The sequence below is a fragment of the Aulonocara stuartgranti genome, assembly GCF_965226115.1.
Source record: "Aulonocara stuartgranti genome assembly, chromosome: 16".
Lineage (NCBI taxonomy): Eukaryota > Metazoa > Chordata > Actinopteri > Cichliformes > Cichlidae > Aulonocara > Aulonocara stuartgranti.
In genome coordinates, this window is record NC_138952.1 from 37,363,680 (window position 1) to 37,385,336 (window position 21,657).

Sequence of the window (21,657 nt, forward strand, 5' to 3'; positions counted from 1 at the left end):
TAGTTGTAGTTACTGATTTGAGAAAACCTGCACATGACACTTGTCTTGCTGATGTTGAATGCTTATTACTCTTATGATACAATTGTTTACAGGTATGAAGTTTGATTTCACTTCCAGATTTTGCTTTCCAGGCCGTGATGGTGTGTATGCAGGCTCCTGGGAGAGCCAGGTGTTAAGCAAACTTAATATGCAACACACGCTAACATCTTTTATTGCAGGGTTACGGAGCTACTCCAGAGGAGATGCCCTGATGTTGCCTGGGACATGATCTAGCTAATCTTTTTCTTTAAGACAGGGATCCAGGTTTGGTGAGTTGACGCATGGGAATGTCCATGCGTCAAGAGGTGGAGTGCAAGGATTAACATTAAACAATGTTTACTATTATTGTTGCAGTGATTTGTGTGATTAGCCGTTTTATTTACAAATATTAAACCTATGCAAGTGGTGCATCCGTGTTCAGATGAGGCTTTGATGGCCTATAAGTGAAGTTCACTGAACTAAAGAATGTGGTTTGATGATTGTTGACATGCTCTCCAAATAGAAGTTTTTCTTCTTAGCAAGGAAATACAGGTGCAGCAGTAATCTCCTGAGAAATCTTCAGAGGCCCAGTGAGAAGCGTGAAACATTCCAGGCATAGCTGACAGCCAGGCAGTGGTTGAGGTCAAAGGTCAAGCTGGTTGGGGCCCATCATGAGATCAGACCTTGGTGCCACAGCAAGGACCATGAAACTGCCTGCAAAATAGAGGAGAGGATCGTCCACAAGATGGGAGAGAGGCTTCAGGAGGATCAGAGATCATCTTCAGCACAGCAGACATCACACAGAGAGCTGTGCTACTAAGCTTCCAGGAAATCAAGAGGAGACTTCCCACAGCAAGATTTTAAATAAAATGAAAGATTCAATATTGACGCTGAGGAAGACAACTAAGGTGTACGACGTGCTCTGCCTTAAACCTTCAGCAGCGTTGGAACATGAAAACTCGTGGGATGAGGGGAGCGTGCCAAGCTCCATCGACAGCGTAGAAGGAGTTCGGGGATGACATCATGATTCTGTGAAAAGCACAGGTACCAGAAGCTATGGTGGTGATAACAGCAGTTTCCTATGAACATCACCTAACGCTGTGCCACTGTACTGTGCATACGATGACACTCTGAAGGCTGCTGGGATCATAACAGCAGTAAGATGACGGAACCCAGCACCCTTTCCACAGAGAGCTTTTTCTGCAGAGCGTGGACAATTAAGGAGTCATAAATATCCCCCTCACAAGACGAAGGTCTGAAGTCAGGTGATGGGGGCTGGTAAGAGGCCATAAAACTAGAGTGCTGAGAGGTCTGCAGCTTTGGAAATAGCTGAGGACCATGTTGACAAACTACAAAACCAACTGGTATGTTTGAATGTTTATTCTACATACATTTGGACTCTGGTCCTATGGACAACGATGGAAACAACTGGAAGAGACATTCATGACGCCCTGCAGAGCTTAAACCACTCTGCAGAGAGACATGTGATGTGCACACCCGGAGGAAGCACCACCAAGCTGAGATGTTTTTGAAAATGTTACTTTTTTAGTTTCACTATTAAATTAACAATTTCTTTGGTTGCTCGTAAGATGTAGTTTGCCATGAGATGAGCTCAATGAATGGGATAACTGCTAATACATTTGTTTAACTGTGTACCTTTTCAGTAATTTAGGGTGATTTGACGTATGCTGAGTATAAAAATGTTTGCATTGAAACTGTCAGACATGAGGTATTCATACCTGGGAACTTTTCAGGCATAAAGGTCAAAAAGGGGGGAAATGTTAGATTTGTATTGTTGATTGTCATTTATGCTTAGAAATATTTACTTATATATGCTTAGAGTTGTAATTAGTTGTAGATTGGTAGAGGTTTTGATCCTTGATAGTCTGCAAACTTTGTGTGTATTAGACAGCACTTTGGGAGCATGAGAGGTCATACCGTGTCTTATTATTTTATGGTAGGATTAACGTAGCTACGTCTGTTCTAGTCTAAGTGCTCTTTGTTTAGATGAACTGCTGGACTTCCTTACCGGGGGGGTCTAGTCTACCCTCTTCCTGACCAAGGATGATTGCCTTCGTGCTTTCATGTTGTTATATGACCTTTGACACACACACACACACACACACACACACACACACACACACACACACACACACACACACACACACAGTATTCTTTGTTCACATGTATACCTATGTAAGATGTTATATGTTAATGACCCTATGCATATTCATGTAACCACAATAAAAGGAGTGCTGTGGGGAAACCTGGCTGAGAGTCTGACAGTGGTCAAGTGGTGGAACAACGCTTGGCTCCAGCCAGGTCTCCCTCATGCATGAGTAACCAGAGAACTTTGGTGCCTTGAGTCTTGCTTTTGCTGCGTAGCAGATTGTCCTTAACGTTCCAGCGAATAGGTTTATGCTACAAACCTATCACAGGAGAAATGATCTCCACGAAAAGGAGCAGGTTCGGCCATCGCACAGTGGAACAAATTCTCTTCTTAAATAAAAATGAAAAAGGGTTACCTTAAATGCATCATGTTTTTCATTTGCAAGTTCATAAGCATTTTCCTTTTCCATTTCACAATCAATTCTACCCCCAGGTCAAAAATATGTCTGGGAAAATTTCCCTAATATAATATTATTTATAAATACACCCGTCTAGTGATTAACTGCATAAGTGCATGGAGGCAGGACCTCAGGGCAGAAGCATACTCCATAATGTGTTGTACATTATTATATGTATTTATTATATGTAATGTGGTATTTTTCAATTATTGTATTTACCAACATCAAGAAGTCACAAGCAAAGGAAGACCACACCATGGTGCATGTTTAAACAAGGAGAGTTTACTGGTCAAAATGATTTATTAACCAAATACAGCACATTTTTTTAACCACCAAAAAATATATGTTCAAAGCAACACAACGGCGGTCCAATATCAGACAGAACTCCACTCTGTAGAGTGAGCAGTCATTATGAAGCAGTTGGTTTTATTTTGTGGATTCAAGCTGCTCTTCATATTTTTGGCCACCAGATGTCTTCGAGTAATGAACCGTTTTTCAACACAAGCTTCAGAAAGCTTCATTTGGCCATCACTAGGCAATACTAAACTGAGTAGCTTTCCTGGAGAGGTCTGCAGCGCTTAGCTGCCTGATGCTCTCAGCCACCTTGGATGGACAAGACTGCCAAATGCCTCCTTCTGGTAGTGAAGCGCAGCTGTTTCTTATAAGCCTGCTAATTGTCGGCTGGGAAGGTGTGGATGTCAGTGGTGCATTCGTGGACATCACGTAAGATCCTACGCCAGAATCTACTTCACTACAGAAGGAAGACGCTGAGACAGCTTAACGAGAGAAGGTGGTATAAGCTGTATCTGCTGTCTATTATAGTGAGGAGTGTTCGGTCGCTAGCAAACAAAATCGATGAGCTAACAGCGCTAGCATGGAGTCAAAGGGAACATCGGTAGTGTAGCTTGATATGCTCCACCAAATCATGGATGCAAGGCATGGAAGTCTTCCACACTGTTCGCGTGACACGGACAGAGCTGGGAGTGGTAAACAGAATGGCGTGGGGCTTGCCATTCTTGTTAACATGCGGTGGTGTAACCCTGCTTACATAACAATCAAAGCTCAGATTTGTTACCCAGACATTGAACATAGATGTTTCCTCCTGTAGGCCTCTCGTTTGACTAGCATCAATAAGAATATTGTGAAAGTAACTTAATTAGCTAATTTTATTCTTGTTATCTACAAAGAAATAATAATAAATAAAGAACAAATTATTGTTTTGTATATTTCTGTATTGTTCTATATGCCTTTATAAAGCAGTCTAACTGAAACAACATCAGATTTGTACTTGACCTTATTTAAAAAAAAAAAAATTAAAGGCAGCCTACTTACTGGTTTGAATTTTTATATCAGCCAGGATGGTAGAAAGAGAAGAAGGAATAATGACACACATGAAATGGTCCAGGACAGAGTCGAACCAAGGCCCCTGTAGTATTTAAGGATATGGGTCACCTGCTTAACCAAGTCAGCCACAACAACGCTCTTGTGCTCTGTTTTTATCTTTGTTCTATACTTTGAGAGATTGCAGCTACGAGGATAAAGCTGTCATTATCTTAAATGTCATCAGAATACACTTAAGGAATACTTTAACCAAATTAACCAATAGACAAATATGCAATTGCAATTATACTCAGATCTTCCGTGTTTAAATAATAGAGCTGTTACATTGATAAATGTATTAAAATATATAATAAATACTGTTGCCAGCCTTACCTCGTAATTTGAAATGGACTGTATTCATGTAATACATTTCCAGTCTTCCCAAAGACCTGAAAACATAAATATTAATACAACACTGTTGCACACTATACAAACTGTCCAGCACTTCTGCCTGTACTGTGAGGCTTTTTCTCATTTTCCTGGCTGCTGGTTCAGGAAATTATTTGAGTGCTGTTGTGATTTATAAACATATATTCAATTCAGTTCAATTCAATTTTTTTTATAAATCACATCAACAGTCACCTCAAGGTGCTTTATATTGAGTATACACTTTATATTTATATTTATATTGTAAAGTAGACCGTACAATAATACATACAGAGAAAAACCCAACAATCATATGACCCCCTATGAGCAGCACTTTGGCGACAGTGGGAAGGAAAAACTCCCTTTTAACAGGAAGAAACCTCCGGCAGAACCAGGCTCAGGGAGGGGCGGGGCCATCTGCTGTGATTGGTTGGGGTGAGAGACGGAAGACAGGATAAAGACATGCTGTGGAAGAGAGACAGAGGTTAATAACAGATATGATTCAATGCAGAGAGGTCTGTTAACACATAGTGAGTGAGAAAGGTGACTGGAAAGGAAAAACTCAATGCATCATGGGAATCCCCCGGCAGCCTACGTCTATTGCAGCATAACTAAGGGAGGATTCAGGGTCACCTGGTCCAGCCCTAACTATATGCTTTAGCAAAAAGGAAAGTTTGAAGCCTAATCTTGAAAGTAGAGATAGTGTCTGTCTCCTGAATCCAAACTGGAAGCTGGTTCCACAGAAGAGGGGCCTGAAAACTGAAGGCTCTGCCTCCCATTCTACTTTTAAATACTCTAGGAACAACAAGTAGGCCTGCAGAGCGAGAGCGAAGTGCTCTAATAGGGTGATATGGTACTACAAGGTCATTAAGATAAGATGGGGCCTGATTATTTAAGACCTTGTATGTGAGGAGCAGGATTTTGAATTCTGGATTTAACAGGAAGCCAAAACAGGAGAAATCTGCTCTCTTTCTAGTCCCTGTCAGGACTCTTGCTGCAGCATTTTGGATCAGCTGAAGGCTTTTCGGGGAGTTTTTAGGACTTCCTGATAATAATGAATTACAGTAGTCCAGCCTGGAAGTAATAAATGCATGAACTAGTTTTTCAGCGTCACTCTGAGACAGGATATTTCTAACTTTAGAGATGTTGCACAAATGGAAGAACGCAGTCTTACATATTTGTTTAATATGTGCGTTGAAGGACATGTCCTGGTCAAAAATGACTGCAAGGTTCCTCACAGTGTTACTGGAGGCCAAGGTAATGCCATCCAGAGTAAGAATCTGATTAGATACCATATTTCTAAGCTTTTCATGGCCGAGTACAATAACCTCAGTTTGATCTGAATTAAGAAGCAGAAAGTTAGCGGCCATCCAGGTCTTTATGTCTTTAAGACATTCCTGCAGTTTAACTCATTGGTGTGTGTTATCTGGCTTCATGGACAGATAGAGCTGGGTGTCATCTGCATAGCAGTGTAAATGTATGCTATGTCTTCTAATGATGCTGCCTAAGGGAAGCATGTATAATGTAAACAGAATTGGTCCTAGCACTGAACCCTGTGGAACTCCATAATTAACCTCAGTGTGTGAAGAGGACTCTCCATTTACATGCACAAACTGGAGTCTATTAGATAGATATGATACAAACCACTGCAGTGCAGTACCTGTAATACCTACAGCATGTTCTAATCACTAATGTTTTACTGTTTGTTAGCGTGGATACTGTATTGTTCTTTCTTTGTGATTTTTTATGTTTAAATCATTTTTTGCTGGTTTTTAGTTTGTTTTTGTCTGTTTGGGAGCCTGAAGCCCACATCGTTTCTGGGACACCACTCAGACAGCCAGCAATTTAAGGAGAACATGCGGCTAAACATGTCACTCCTGGTCTGATTGAGGAGGGGACCAGAGAAAACTACAGAGTCCCACATTGTTTTGTTGCACACCGATTCAATATTGATTTTAGTGACCTCCGATTGGCGTAACCGGGTGTCATTACTGCCGACGTGAATTATGATTTTACTAAATTTACGTTTACCCTTAGCCAGCAGTTTTAAATTTCCTTCAATGTCGCCTGCTCTGGCCCCTGGAAGACAATTGACTATGGTTGCCGGTGTCTCTAGTCTATGTCTGAGAACAGAATCACCAATTACCAGATTTTGAGCCTTGGCGAGTGTGTCACCGAGTGGGGAAAATAGTATTTGTCTTCTCTCTCATAAGAAACCCTATTGTGCACTACTTTTTCACTACTGAAAAAGGAGGCAGAGGAGTAACTAAACATCTGATGCAATGAGCAGGAACGTGGAGGACAGACAGGTGAAAAGGCCATGCTGCTAGCGCAGGGGTCGGCAGCCCTGGGCACTCGTGCCACAGCTGGCACGCGAAGGGTTAACTGATGGCACAACACGAAGTGATTTAATCTGAGAGGGTGCCTTTCAAAATAAATGGCTAGGCCACCAGTGCACATTGCAAATTAGCTCGCATAGACACATTAGTTGTGCTGCTTCTTAATGGCGGTATGTTAGCTAACAACCCCAACTATCAGATTCAACTTGTAATTGGCTAAAAATCATTTAACCTACCGGTGAGAGGGACGTTGCTAGCTGGCAGTTTTTTCAAGCGATGTTGAAATTTCCACATTCCAACACTTCAAATGCTTCAGCTGTCCGCTCAGCACAGCATCAGCATTGTGGAAATACACGGATACATCCGTAGACTCAAGAAAGAATTCACAATGTGTTTTCAGGACTTTCAGGTGTTTGGACCAATGTTTTCTTTTCTGATCAAACCAGAAAGCTTTAATAAGCAGCTGGATTTGTCTCGCATTAACTGCCTGGACACAGAGGTGTCCAGAGCTTGTTTTCACAGGGTCTGCTAAAAGGAGAAGGATTTCCTTCTGTATGGAAACATTTTTAGCTGTTCTCTCCAAATGAAGTTTTACACATAATAAGCCTGTAAATAATGAAATGTCTTTCTGCCATAGTACTCATGTCTGTGTTTGTTGTGTGCCAAGCAACTGGTACAACAGCACCTGATCTAGGCATATATATATATATATATATATACAAAACTCTACAGATTTGCTACGGGTAACTTAAATTCACGGATGAACTATTTATTTCTTTTCTGGCAGTGACTTATTCCATGCTGACACTGTTGCAAGACAGCCAAAAGATTATCACTAAGCAGTTGAAATGACAATAAAGGTTTTGAACGGTAGGGGGGTTTGTGTGCACATAAATCTATGACAAATGAACCTTTTTTGAACCAATTGTATTTGGATGGAAAGCTTCAAGGCTTCACGCGGCTTCATGTGGCTGTCACTACCCACAAGCAGGACTCGGGAGGCAGAAGAAACTTAGTAACAAAGTTAGTTTCATTTGCTGCCAGCTCATGGATTAAACAAGACAGTATCAAGCAAGGCAGGAGCAAAACAGACTGAAACATTAGGAAAAACGCAGCAGTGAGAGAAAAGGGAGAATGTGACGCAGAACTGAGGGAAATGCAGACAATATATACAAACAAGATAAGGAGAGGATAGGAAGCAGGCAGAAAACAGCTGGTCAGAAGCAAGAGAGATGAGGGAAGTAAAACAAAACAAAATAAAACAGGAAGTGACAAAACAATAAGGACTTTTATCCTAAACATAAATTAAAGATAATAAAAACAAAGAAAACTCAGATTACAATCAAAAAGTCAAATCAATAAAACAGAATCACATCCCACAAAGTAAAACCCAGGATCAGGCAGACAACAGTATTTAATCTATTTAATATTCAGCGTACAAGCATACTAATTAAGTGTACATGCTAGAGCAAATTGTAATTGTTCATCTGTTTCAAATGATAATATTTATGGTCAAACATTAGAAATGTGTAAATATTTACTGCAGTTGTCTTTGCTGTTTACTGCAGATATCGATGGTCCATAAATTAATTCAAGCCTGTTGCCAACATCTATGAAGTGAATAGCTTTCACACCCACAAGCTAAACAAACAGTATCAAGTTCTGTTTATTATGTCAGGAGCCATTAATTTGCTGCCAGCTCTATATTGGATATGTTATCAGAAACCTGGCAAGCGAGCAAGAGCAAAAACAAAATGGGCTAATTTAATGCCGTATCCAGCAGGCGTCACATTTCACTTGTAGCTGCATTTTGTCTGACTGGGAATCTCCAAAATAAATCTATTCCACCTTATTCTCTGGAAGTGTTAGCACCTGTACCTGAACTTTATCTGCAGAGCTTCTATTAGTGCTTCATGATGCAGAACTGCCAACTGGGTTGGATAATTTTCTTTCCTCTGACAAGCAAGCTTATTGTCTCCTAGCATGTTCTGTTTCCAAGCCCGACCTTGATTTTAGCTCGGTACTCACATCCAGTGAACATTCTTTTCATTACATTATGAGCTGAAGGTGGAAGAAGGTCATTTAAATAAAAACGTTTCATGAAATGCAGTTCTGATGCTCCGTTTTGTTATTTATGGTGAACAGTCATTTTGTAGTTCAGCTCTGAGAGATTTGTGGCCAGATGCACAAAACTGAGTTCGCAGAGACACAAGTATACACACTCTTTTTTATATAATATAAAATGATGTGCAAATGCACAATATTCTTTTTGAAACCATCTGAAACTTTTACACACATGCATGGAGCCGATTTGTCCCTTTAAAACGATGGTAAATGGACTGGTACTAATATGGCCCCATTCTACTGAAGTTGAGCACTCAAAGTCTTTGATTACAAGTCTCATTCATCTACCACACACACATTCATACTGCACTTGGCTGCACTATGTCTGTTCTGCAGTTCTGTCTGATGTTCATATCAGGGGCGTAATTTCCAGGGGGGTTAGGGGTGTAATCTACTGAAGCGCCTTGAGGCGACTTTTGTTGTGATTTGGCGCTATATAAATAAAATTGAATTGAATTGAATTGAATTAATCCCCCCCCAATAATCAGACCCAGCCTATATACCTTGGCCTCCAGTAACGCTGTGAGGAACCTTGGAGTCATTTTTGACCAGGACATGTCCTTCAACGCACATATTAAACAAATATGTAAGACTGCTTTCTTCCATTTGCGCAACATCTCTAAAGTTAGAAATATCCTGTCTCAGAGTGACGCTGAAAAACTAGTTCATGCATTTATTACTTCCAGGCTGGACGACTGTAATTCATTATTATCAGGATGTCCAAAAAACTCACTGAAAAGCCTTCAGCTGATCCAAAATGCTGCAGCAAGAGTCCTGACAGGGACTAGAAAGAGAGAGCATATTTCTCCTGTTTTGGCTTCCTGTTAAATCCAGAATTCAAAATCCTGCTCCTCACATACAAGGTCTTAAATAATCAGGCCCCATCTTATCTTAATGACCTTGTAGTACCATATCACCCTATTAGAGCGCTCCGCTCTCGCTCTGCAGGCCTACTTGTTGTTCCTAGAGTATTTAAAAGTAGAATGGGAGGCAGAGCCTTCAGTTTTCAGGCCCCTCTTCTGTGGAACCAGCTTCCAGTTTGGATTCAGGAGACAGACACTATCTCTACTTTTAAGATTAGGCTTAAAACTTTCCTTTTTTCTAAAGCATATAGTTAGGGCTGGACCAGGTGACCCTGAATCCTCCCTTTGTTATGCTGCAATAGATGTAGGCTGCCGGGGGATTCCCATGATGCATTGAGTTTTTCCTTTCCAGTCACCTTTCTCACTCACTATGTATTAATAGACCTCTCTGCATTGAATCATATCTGTTATTAACCTCTGTCTCTCTTCCACAGCATGTCTTTATCCTGTCTTCCTTCTCTCACCCCAACCGGTCGCAGCAGATGGCCGCCCCTCCCTGAGCCTGGTTCTGCCGGAGGTTTCTTCCTGTTAAAAGGGAGTTTTTCCTTCCCACTGTCGCCAAAGTGCTTGCTCATAGGGGGTCATATGATTGTTGGGTTTTTCTCTGTATCTATGAAGCGCCTTGAGGCGACTTTTGTTGTGATTTGGCGCTATATAAATAAATTGAATTGAATTGAATATATAAACCTCCAATAAAATTATGAATTATCTTGTATAAATAGACTGTTGATTTTCTTTACTCATTTCAAGTATTACCAGCAAAATAGTTGCATGTTTAATCATCTGGGAATTTACTCAGATTAATTTATTTATTTAGACAGAAATCTTGTGTTGTAAAACGAAAATGAGATGTCAGCAAGGATTTCGACCTGAACCTGCAGGACTGGTGCAACGACGGTGCCCCGTTTCAAAATCTAAAATGTTTGGCAACTTTACATTTGTAGCTGTCAGTCTCCATATGAACCTAAAAACCAAACATATGTTTATTCTTTCTGCTGTTTACTCTCTTTATTTCCTGTTACTTAGTTTTACAGTTTTGGGGTATTCTGCATCTTTATGTTGTCTCAGGTTTATTCTTTGGTTATTGCTCCATTACATTCTGGTTTCTGTTGGTTTAGTTATTCATACTAGGTCAGGGGTGGGAAATTCCAGGCCTCGAGGGCCGGTGTCCCTGCAGGTTTTAGATGTGTCTTTGAACCAACACAGCTGATTTAAATGGCTAAATTAGCCCCTCAACGTGTCCTGAAGTTCTCCAGAGGCCTGGTAACGAACTAATCATGTGATTCAGGTGTGTTGACCCAAGGTAAGATATAAAACCTGCAGGACACGGCCCTCGAGGCCCGGAATTGCCCACCCCTGTACTAGGTTCATGATGGCCTTCATGATGTCTCTCGTATCTGTTTGCCATGGTACTTTCTGTTTCTTGTTGAGAGTCATTTGTCTCTCGTGCCATGCTCACATTCCTTCCCCATGCTTTTTGATTAGTTCAGCTTTGCCTAGTTTTTCACACTTGTTGTCAGATCATTAGTGCTCCAAAGCTATTTTGTTATTCCCTTTTTGCCATGCTTTTGCCCCACCTTTGTTGCCGGCCTCCTGCCAAGCCTCCGGACAGTTTCTGCTTCCACTCGTCATCGTGGGCCTCTTCCCAAGCCTCCAGAGGGATCCTGTGTCTGGAATCGTCCTTCACTACAGGCAGCCCTCAGAACTCTTCCATCTTAGTCGTTGGTATCCAAGCCGGCCCCAAGAACCGCACCTTCACTCCCAACCATCCTTATTTGTGTATAGAGTCACGTCATCCCCACATTTTCACTGTCAGCTGTGCTTTATTTGCTTTCCGCTTAAAAGCTTTGGTTACTGCAGTTGATTTCCATTGACTTCATACTCTACCTGATTTTTTTTTTTAAATTAAATTCTGCCACAAAGCGTCTGCACCATATGGCAACATTAGAATCATTGCATTTTACAACAGGACTGCAGGAAGTAAATATAAACAAAGGGACTGTTTATCTTCTGTTTATCTGTTTGGATGATGGCAAAATAAATCTGTTCTGGACTCCAGGACTAAGATTTGCAGCAGGTGGTAGAGTTGCACTCTGTACAGTGTGTGCTTAGCACAGTAAAGTAGCACAGCAGACTGCAGTATGGTAACTCTGATATGTCACAGACCAAACATATGCCATAACAATCATTTGTGATGAATAATCATCAAGCATAGTGTTTTGCATTAATTATGCCTCATTTAAGCTCAATAAAAATAAACATAAACAAAGTGGTAATTTGGCCTTAAAACCAGACGTCAACGCAACACTGACTAATGGCTTATCTCACCAATTTGGCACTGTGGTGTTCAGCCTCTGATACATCTACCTGTACATTCAAGTGCAGCTGACAAGCTAGCACCCGTAGCCAGTCATATTAGCAAAGTCTGTTACAGTAACAGAATGAATAAAGATGAATTGTAGTTATATATAATAGCCTGAGAAATACAGATGAATAATGTTGGTATTATTAAACATTAAAAGTAATATCTTATTTTACTTTACACTGTAAAAAAATGTAATATCAAAGTATTTTACTGTGTATTTTACAGTTTTGTACTGTTTTTCTACAATATCATTACATTTATATAAATAGACTGTGATTTTACATGTCAAATGTAAAATAACATAAAATCACTGTAAATGTAATAAAACATAATTCTCTTCTTTTTTAAATATATTTTTCTGTACATATGCATATTTAGATTGTTAAAATACATTCACAAATGTATCATACTTTCATAAATATTTGTCCGTTATTTGAAAGATTGAACTGTTAAATTCAAATGGAAAACTATGGAAAAATATATAAAATGATCTAAAAATTAATGAGAACAATTAATAATTAAAGGAGTATTTGAATTATAATTTTGCTGAAAATGTCATCTAGCTCTGTTTCAATAATTCAGAGGTAAAAAGTGAAAATATAATTAATAGGAATAAAAACGAAAAAAAAAACCCATATAAAACATTGCACGGCCACACTGTGCTAATTATGTATTTAAAAAAAATAAATGTAGAGGTAGGAATTGCAATAAATCCCAAAGTATTCACAACATTCCTGAACAGAAATAGGCCTCTGCACCTGGGGTGAGGGCGTGGTCATGAAAACAATGTGACATGCCATTGGATGTTGGGACACATAACGACATGAGGAATTTGAACTAACAACCACAAGGTTGCACGTGTGGCTGTGGAAAGCGTGGTGGAAGAGAGAGGTTGGTGAAAGATCATCCATGCAGTGCTGCAAGACAAGTGTATCAAACTCAGCTTAGTAGAATTAACTTGGCCACTATGGCTCGTAGTCTACTGAGACGGTAAAAGGCATGGAACCCCTAGCTATGAAGGCAAAGCACGTCGTCTGTCAGTGTAAGGTTTAGTTAGACCAGCCGCTAGCTTGCTGGCTAGCAGAGTTGTTGTTTGCTAATTTGTTAGCTGCCAGCTTTCTGTAACCGTGTAAACACAGCAGTTGCAACGCGGATAGTTTCTAGAGCGCTAATACCCGTTAGGGGGGCCGCAACCACAGCGGCCACTGATGCATTTGACTTAATGTGAAATTAAGTATGCAACTTAAGAGCTAATAGGCGAGCTGTTCCACTCTAGCTCGTGCGCACCAAGATGAGCTGCGTGATAAAGTGAGGGAAATAGAAGTAGCCCACTGTGCTAGCTTTGCCCTGTAAAATGTAATGGACATGTAAAGGATAAGACAAGTATTTTATTCTATTTTGTGGAGAGGAAGTAGACTAAAGCAGCTGAGGCGAATTATTTGACTACATATAAACGTACATTGCAGACATGTATTTGGATTTTGGCAGGTTTCATGATTTATAAGGTTTTTTTTCTTCCTCTGCAGATTAGTGGCGTGAGTTCTCAAATTTATTCAGTAAGGTGTAAAGGTGAGTATTGTGCTGCATTTACGGATGTCAAAAGATTACACCTGTCGCAGTTGTGGTGCTTTAATGTAAATGTTTGGGCACCCATGGTCAAAATTTTAGTTCATATGAACTGTTAAGCAAGTGGAAGATGAAATAATCTCCAAATGTCATAAAGTTACAGATGACATTTAATTTTAAATAAAATCATTTTCATATTTTTTTTTTTTTAAAAAAAACAGAAAAGGCCCACAGCAAAAGTTTGGACACCTTGCAGTTGACTGGGGGGCCCAAACTGCATGCCAGTGTATGTAATTGATATACGTTAGTTGTAACATTGCAGTTAGTTGTGTGAGTCATGTGTGGACTTGTTTTTTTGTCCCCTTGTCTCTTGTTCATGTACACAACAGGAAACTCAGCTTTGGCAGCCGAGCACTTCATGTTATCTGTGGATCAGGCCATTGTGAATGGCCATATCACTATTTCAGCGACGCACTTATCCTGATGCTTGGCTCTTCTGCATGAACATTTCTTATCCAGTAGGCTAGGCAGCAACCTTGGAATTCTTGCAACGGTAAGGCGGCACCAGCCAATTTTATGGATTGAAACATAAGAATGATGAGACAGTGAAATCTAAAGTCATGCAATCCAAATCAAATCATCAGATCTCCTTTCATTTGCAGCTAAAACGCATAAGACTGAGCAATGCTTGAGTGTTGCGATGATTTGTAGATTGATAAATCAACAAATAATTCATATTTGCATTTCAGATGGCTGTCTCTGAAATATCCTTGATTCATGCTCATGTCAAGTTATAGAAAGAGACCTTGGAGTAGTAGATGTTCACAGACGTTTCACTACCCTGAAACAGTATTTGCAAGACTCACAGGTTAACCAAACATCTTTGCATCACCTCTCTGTTCCACAATGACCTGTATGTCCAAACACACACTCAAAAGCAAGCTCAATCTACATTTAGATTTATTGCAGATGTAAAAAACATACAGTCCAGTCCTCAGTTTCTGTCATGGTTGGCTGTGTGGCAGGCAGGCAAGCAGGAGTGGTGGATCCAAAATGCAGGACTCAGACACAGAAGTACAACTTAAAGCGCACCTTTATTGCTGGAAAACCTCTTACTAAACTAAACTCACCAAAAGACAAACAAAAACGCTGGTGGACTAAAACACTTTAGCAGAAATACTGAACTGGAGACAAAACACTGGCAACACAGAGGCAAAACACACACAGCTTGTTGAGGGTACGACGCAACACTGACTCAGAGAAACACAGGGACTAAATACACTGGGAAGTAACGAGGAGAATGAGACACAGAAGGAGAGCACAGCTGGGGGAAATCAGAACTGACGAGACAAGGAAGCGTAAACTGAACACATTCACATAAGACACTGACCTTCGAAGTAAAACAGGAAGTATGACACAGACGCGAACTTGACACGGTGGAGACAGCAACTAAGAAACACAGAGACATAACCAGTAAGGCAGAGGACTCGATGAACCAAAAGACACAGAGGGAAACTCAAATATGCAGTCACAGACTTACACAGAACAGAGGGGACACAGAGAGACATGAAGGGCAAGGGATCAAAACTAGAAACCATAGAATAAATCACACACAAGTACAATAATACAAAAATCACAAAGAACTAAAACGCTGGGTCAGGAGACCCAGGACCCTGACAGTTTCTTAATGAAGTTGTTGTGTTTCATTCGACAGGTGCCTTAGGATAAACCCAAAGTGGAGCGGAACACGTCTAAGAAAAACCTTGCAGTCAATCCAAAGGTTCTGACATTGATCACCAAAATTGTGGACTACGAGTGGCAAGCACAAGAAGTTCTTATTTTTATCTAGGATAACATAATCTGCTGTTCATTAGCACTGGTCTCTGGTTCATGGTAAGTGTCAACAGCACGGGTGGCCCGCTTGATAGGGGAAAAGTTAAATATAGGCTGCAAATCCTATTCACATTTAGCTAGCGTTAGTGCTAGCCAGTTAGTATGTTACTGTCTGCTGACAGGCTTCTCTGTCACTCTGTCCTGCGATAGGTGTAGCATTGTCTTAAGTAATATCTTCATCTCAGTTCATTGTAATAGACTGCCTTAACTTGTCAGTGTCACGGCTGCGGGGGGCAGACGTGTGAAGAATGAGAGACAGGATCCAGACGCAGGCACTGGCTTGGAGGTGAGCGAGCTTTTATTATCACAGGTGGCACAAACAGAAATACGGCGAGCAAAGCAAAACCTCAAGGTGACCTAAACTGGGACTGACTACCAAAACGAACCTGAATGGATGACTCTGGGAGAAACAGGTGGGGAAGAAACACAGACGGACTAGCAACTAACATGAGTGAACTCTATAAATTAGAGATGGCACGATACCACTTTTTTATGTCCGATACCGATATCATAAATTTGGATATCTGCCGATACCGATATGAATCCGATATAGTGTTTTTTAATCAATAAAAATGTTTTTTTTAATATCTTGCTGCATTTTGTATAAGTTCATACTCAAGTTTAAAACAACAACTACACTAAAGCTATTCTGTTATACCTGTATGCAAAAAATATTTCATAGTTCAGCAATACTGATCAATCTAATAAACTTAAACCTACACCATCCTCCCTATTCTGGTATTTTAAGGAGTATTTAGCGTAAATATTAAGCAACCTAACTAATAGGGTTCCAACTCCCAGCAACAACAAAAAAATAAAAAAAATAGGGAACCACCCCTCACGCTCCACCTCATGATGCTTAATCGACGTAATCAACCTTAATTTGATGCAGTGTGAAAAAAAAAATGCACAGAAATCAATTATTTTTCAAGAAATATTAAATAGATTCAACATCTTTCTTCAACAGAACTGCAGACTGCACAGATGGTACCTTCCCAAAGGAAAAAGTACTATAGCTTACTAGGGTATATATATTAGACTTAATAGTCACTATATACAGTAATGGACATTACATCAAGTTTACATCAAATTTAAACTTGATGTAAAATGTAAGATTCAGATAATTATTTATTAAAAGCTCGACATTTTAAATGAGAATAAGAAACAAAAGTGTGTCTTTGTGCCCCCTTTTCCCTGTTAATGCCCTATCGGCCCCCCTGACTAAACTTTGCTAGATCCGCCCCTGCACAGTTACCAGCATCAGCCATCTCTACTATAAATACACAGAAGGGAACAAGGAAACTACACACAGGAGGGAGGCACAACTGATTGCGATTGACAAGACGAGACAGGGGAAACGCAAACTGAACACACTGGCATAAGACACAGACTTTCACAATAAAGCAGGAAACTCAAAACACACGTGAAGACACCGACTCGGAGACGCGGGCTTTACACGGAGACCTGACTACACTAGAGGGGGTACACCAGATGACACAGAACAAAGGGACCACAGAATTAACTCTGGGAGGTCAAATAACAAAACCTAAAAATCAGAACTCAGGATGCACCACGAAACTAGGGAGCTAGAAACACTAGGACAGAAAACACAAAACACAAACAGTCACAAACCATTATGAAATCAAAAGTAAAAGTACAAAAACCAAAAACACTGGGTCACCGACCCAGGACCACAACAGTCAGTTAAGTATATAATCACATTGCAAATTTCTCCAAGGGAACGCAAATGGCCAGCAGCAGCCCTAAATGTGAGACTTTCAGAAAGCTAGAGCTGCTTCGAAACCTGCAGGTTATGTGCCTCAAATGTTCCCCTTTTCCTTGTTCCAGATGTGGAGAGGCAGATGAACATTCGAGGCGGCAGTTTCCCCTTCTTTTGTGCTCAAACGTGCATTTGAATTGGATTTTTTTTCTATGTGCCTTTGTTCATGCATAAGTGTTAGTTGTTCTTGGATTGTTCCAGGAAGGGTTGTCTTTTTGTCAATAAAATCCATGTTAATGATTGAAACCATGTTTCATGTCTTATAAGTAAAATAAACATGTTAAAACTGCTCATACACAACATATGATCAAGAAATAACATAATCTTGATGTAATTGTAATCAGAGGTTTTGTTTAATAAGGGTTTTTTGGATGTTTTGTTACAGATAAAACCAACAATCTTACAGGGAGCACACTTAATTCAAGTGCAGTCCAGTACATATTCATGAAATCTGTTAATTACACTTAGAAACTAAATTTTTATGTGATGATCACAGTAAAATGTTCCTAATTTAATGTTTAAAAGCATTTGTAAAAGGCAAAATCCCATGTAAAATTAGGGCAACGAACTGTATTTTCATTACTGAAAATAACTGTATTTTTAAGGGACAGTTATTTTCTGTTATTTTACGGTATTATTTGGCGCCCCAGCTGCTGGAATATTACAGTTTTTTTAGGATGTTTTTTTAACAGTGTATGTAAAAAAAGGTATTTGATGCCCATCACAGTATCAGTACTTCACCCAGCTGCAAGTCAATAGAGTTAATACAAAATGCACTTTTTAAATGATGATTTGATTTATTAATGGAATAAAGCTATCCTATGAAAAAGTAGTTGCAGACAAAACCTAATACCTGCCACCCTTGGCTGCAGAACTGCTTTCAAGTATTTACAATAACTACCAATGAGTCTTATGCATAACTCTTAAGGAATTTTGGTCCATTGTTCTCTGCATAATTGTTTTAAATCTATCTACAGGGATGAATTTAAGTTTTGAGCATGAATGTTCATACCAAAGACGTCCAAACTTTGACTGGGTCAAAAAACCATGGGCGAGGATATGGAAGCTGAAGCCAGGGATGACTTCTGGCTGAACAGGGGAGTTTGTACAGGAGTGTTCTGATTGTGCTCTGCAGAGCTTGCAGACAGGTGTCAAAGGCTAGCAGAGCACAGTGACTTAGGTGAGCTCTTGCAATTGCACAGCACTAAGATTGGATGACTTTGTTGACAGGGAGAATTTGCAGTGAGGAGGATTGGTCATGGACCTGACACAATACAATGTGTAAGCTCGCTCCCCTGCACGGAGAGGCATTAGGACTTTGGATTCACTTTATCAGGAATCATGATGAGGCTGAAGATGCTGCTGCCAGTATTCAATGTGACTGAAAATACAACTAATAAGCATAAACATGATTAACATGATTGCATGAATAAGAGCCCGAAAGACAAAATGACAGACGAGCGCTGAGATTTAAAGCACACAGGACAGAAGCTGATTGGATCGCAGAAATTGGGCAGAGGAAAATGATGATAACAGAATGAAATGTGACAATGTGGGAAAGCCGAAACGATGTAAAGAATAGACTAGCAGCCCAAACACAATGCAGGAAGATGAATGAATGCCGATGTCCCTTGGCTGCAAGGGTGAGATTCATGCCATTACAATTGGCCGAAAGCTGTAAGCATCCCACAGATTTTCAGCATTTATGTTAAAAAACATGTCATCTGATGAACACTAATCATCTGAGGTGAGACTACAAAACACTGTAGCTCCACAGGGTTGTTCAGTTATGGCATGTCTGCATGTTAATGTTCATATTATAGGTCAACTTTGGACATCATTAACACACAACAACATGTTTCTATTTTTTTTTTATTATATTTTTATTGAAGAAAAAAGAAAGGACTTGTTACAATAAAGTGCATTGACATTACTTAGTCAAAAAAGAAAAAAACCCTTTTTCTTCGTCCTTTTGTTTTACATTCTGATAGCAAAAAAATAAATAAACTCGTTGGTTTAACAGCGTGTTACATAATGCAGCATGTTTAACTTAACTACAAAGACTACATTAGGTACATATGAAGTTGAGGGTCAACCTGACATTGTACGATACATGGGAGATACACCAATTCAGGGCTGGTCTTACCTAAATTCAGGGCGGATGGGGGACACAAAGCTAATCCATTTATTCCATATTCTGTAGAATTTGTCTTTTCGAATTTTTAAAAGGAATGTCAGTTTTTCCATTTTAAATATTTCGAACACCACATTAAACCAATCCTCAAGACCCTCAACATCATGTTTCCACCTGTTATGTTTGTTAATGTCTGAAAACAGAGGCAACTTGTACACTTTCAGGGAAATTGCATCATTTTCTATTCAATTTTTTTCATCTGACACCCTCAAACCAAGTACAAATCTTATCCCTTGCATGCTAAACATATTTCTGTTTGTGTTGCATTAAGGCAGCTGCTGTCATCCAGAAACTCTGTATGAAAATAACCTCATACTGCTGCTATACCAACAGCCTCTCTCTCCTCATGTGAGGCTGAGATTCACAATGAGAATGAAGGAATACATGTGACAGCTGATGTGACATGGGCTACAGTACAATATGTATAAAAGGCTGACAGAGAGATAAAAGAAATGCTGAGGAAGGATGAGTTTAAATTTACTGGAGGTGTGTGTGTGTGTGTGGGGGGGGGGGGGGGGTAGTTTTTTGAGAATTGAGCCAATCCAGACACAAATCTAGCATTTGAGGTGATATCTCGTATTAAGGGAAATTTTACTGTGAGGGGTCCTCACATCAACAACCCTTTACCGTGTCGCTGCTCAAGCCATGTTGGTATGGACCACTAGAGTCAGAGCTCCTCCTAATGGACATCTTTGAGTACTGCAGTGGTCAGGGCAAGGAATTCAAAATAGGAACAGAAGCAAAGAAACATGATTGTGGATGGGACTAACAAGGCACTCACATTTCAGCCACAAAGCATAGTTAGAAGGCTTTCTTCATCTCTCTGGTGAAGAGAAAAGGGCTAAAACATTATACCTATAAAACACACAGACTGTAAAATATTGAAGACTGTATCACAAGTAAGCATAGCATGTGCAATGAACATACTGAAGATGTGCAGATTTGCATATTCTCCCCATGCCTGCTTCTGTTTCCTCCCACTCCTCCCGCGGTCTCATGAGTCAAGGAAGTTTCTTTGAGACGAATACGTCGATAACATGCAGCAGGACAAACGGAGTAAAGATGCTGTTCTCTCACTTTCTTTAGAACCGTTCAGTGGTTGATGTTCAAACATTAATGCACTATTAGATTAGTGATTGATGAACAATTCATCTCTATGTGCCAAAATCTTTCCAGTATTCATTTTGCTCTAAACAGCCAGCCCAGCTCTGCTGTCCAACACGGGGCAGACAATCAAACTGGCATAAAGTGAGAGACAGAATCTAAAATGTGTTATATAAAACTTTTTAAACCTTATTTTAGGCCTGCAGCTCCTCAAGGTGAGCTGCTGAAAAAAATACTGAACTTATGGGAAAAACCTACTCAGTGTTTTAGAGGAATTAAAAAAATAATTATCACCTTTAACAAGAAAAGAAATATAAAATCCATAAAGAATCCAACCAAGCTTTCAGCTTCTCAAGCTGTTCTAATGTCTCGCAGCGTGAAAACTGAAATTTGCTCCATCAAACGCTTTCATCATGAATTTAGAACAACTTGTGAGAGAAGTCCTGCGGGGAGCCTATTTCACCAAATGTGCAAAAATACAACGTACAGTTTGGAGGAGATTATTTCCTCTTTCATTAATGTTAACACATCCCAGTACTGAGCCAATCATACACATTTGCAACACTCGAATCTAAGAGACCGTTAGTACTCAGAGGCAGCCTCTGAACCGGAGCGGGTAATCAGCTCTGTGGAAACACACTTTAGTTCATATGATAAAGATAAACTTGCACTATGATGAAAGATTACAGGAACCATGATTAAAGAATCTCCTGTACAGACATCGCTGGACTAGAAGTTGTTATTTCCATAAAGATTTGATTTGATTTACATTTTCTCTGACAAGCTGCAGGACATTAAGAGAAACCTGCTGCTGTGTGGGTGTATCAACATTTCATTTAGATGCTTTTTATCTTGTGGAAATGTTGTGTATATGATACTTTCATGAAAGGACTACATTGAATGAGAAGCCTAACAACATGAAAATAAGCATTTTATTTGGTGCATGGTTTTATTTTTCAATTTTTATTTTTATTTTATTTAAACTAGAGGGTAACATGTAGTTTGTAGTGAGACCTTTTGGATTCATGTGAACTTTATTTTCAGATTGGTTAGTTTAGTCGAGCTATTGCATATGCACATTTTACTTCAGATACAAGC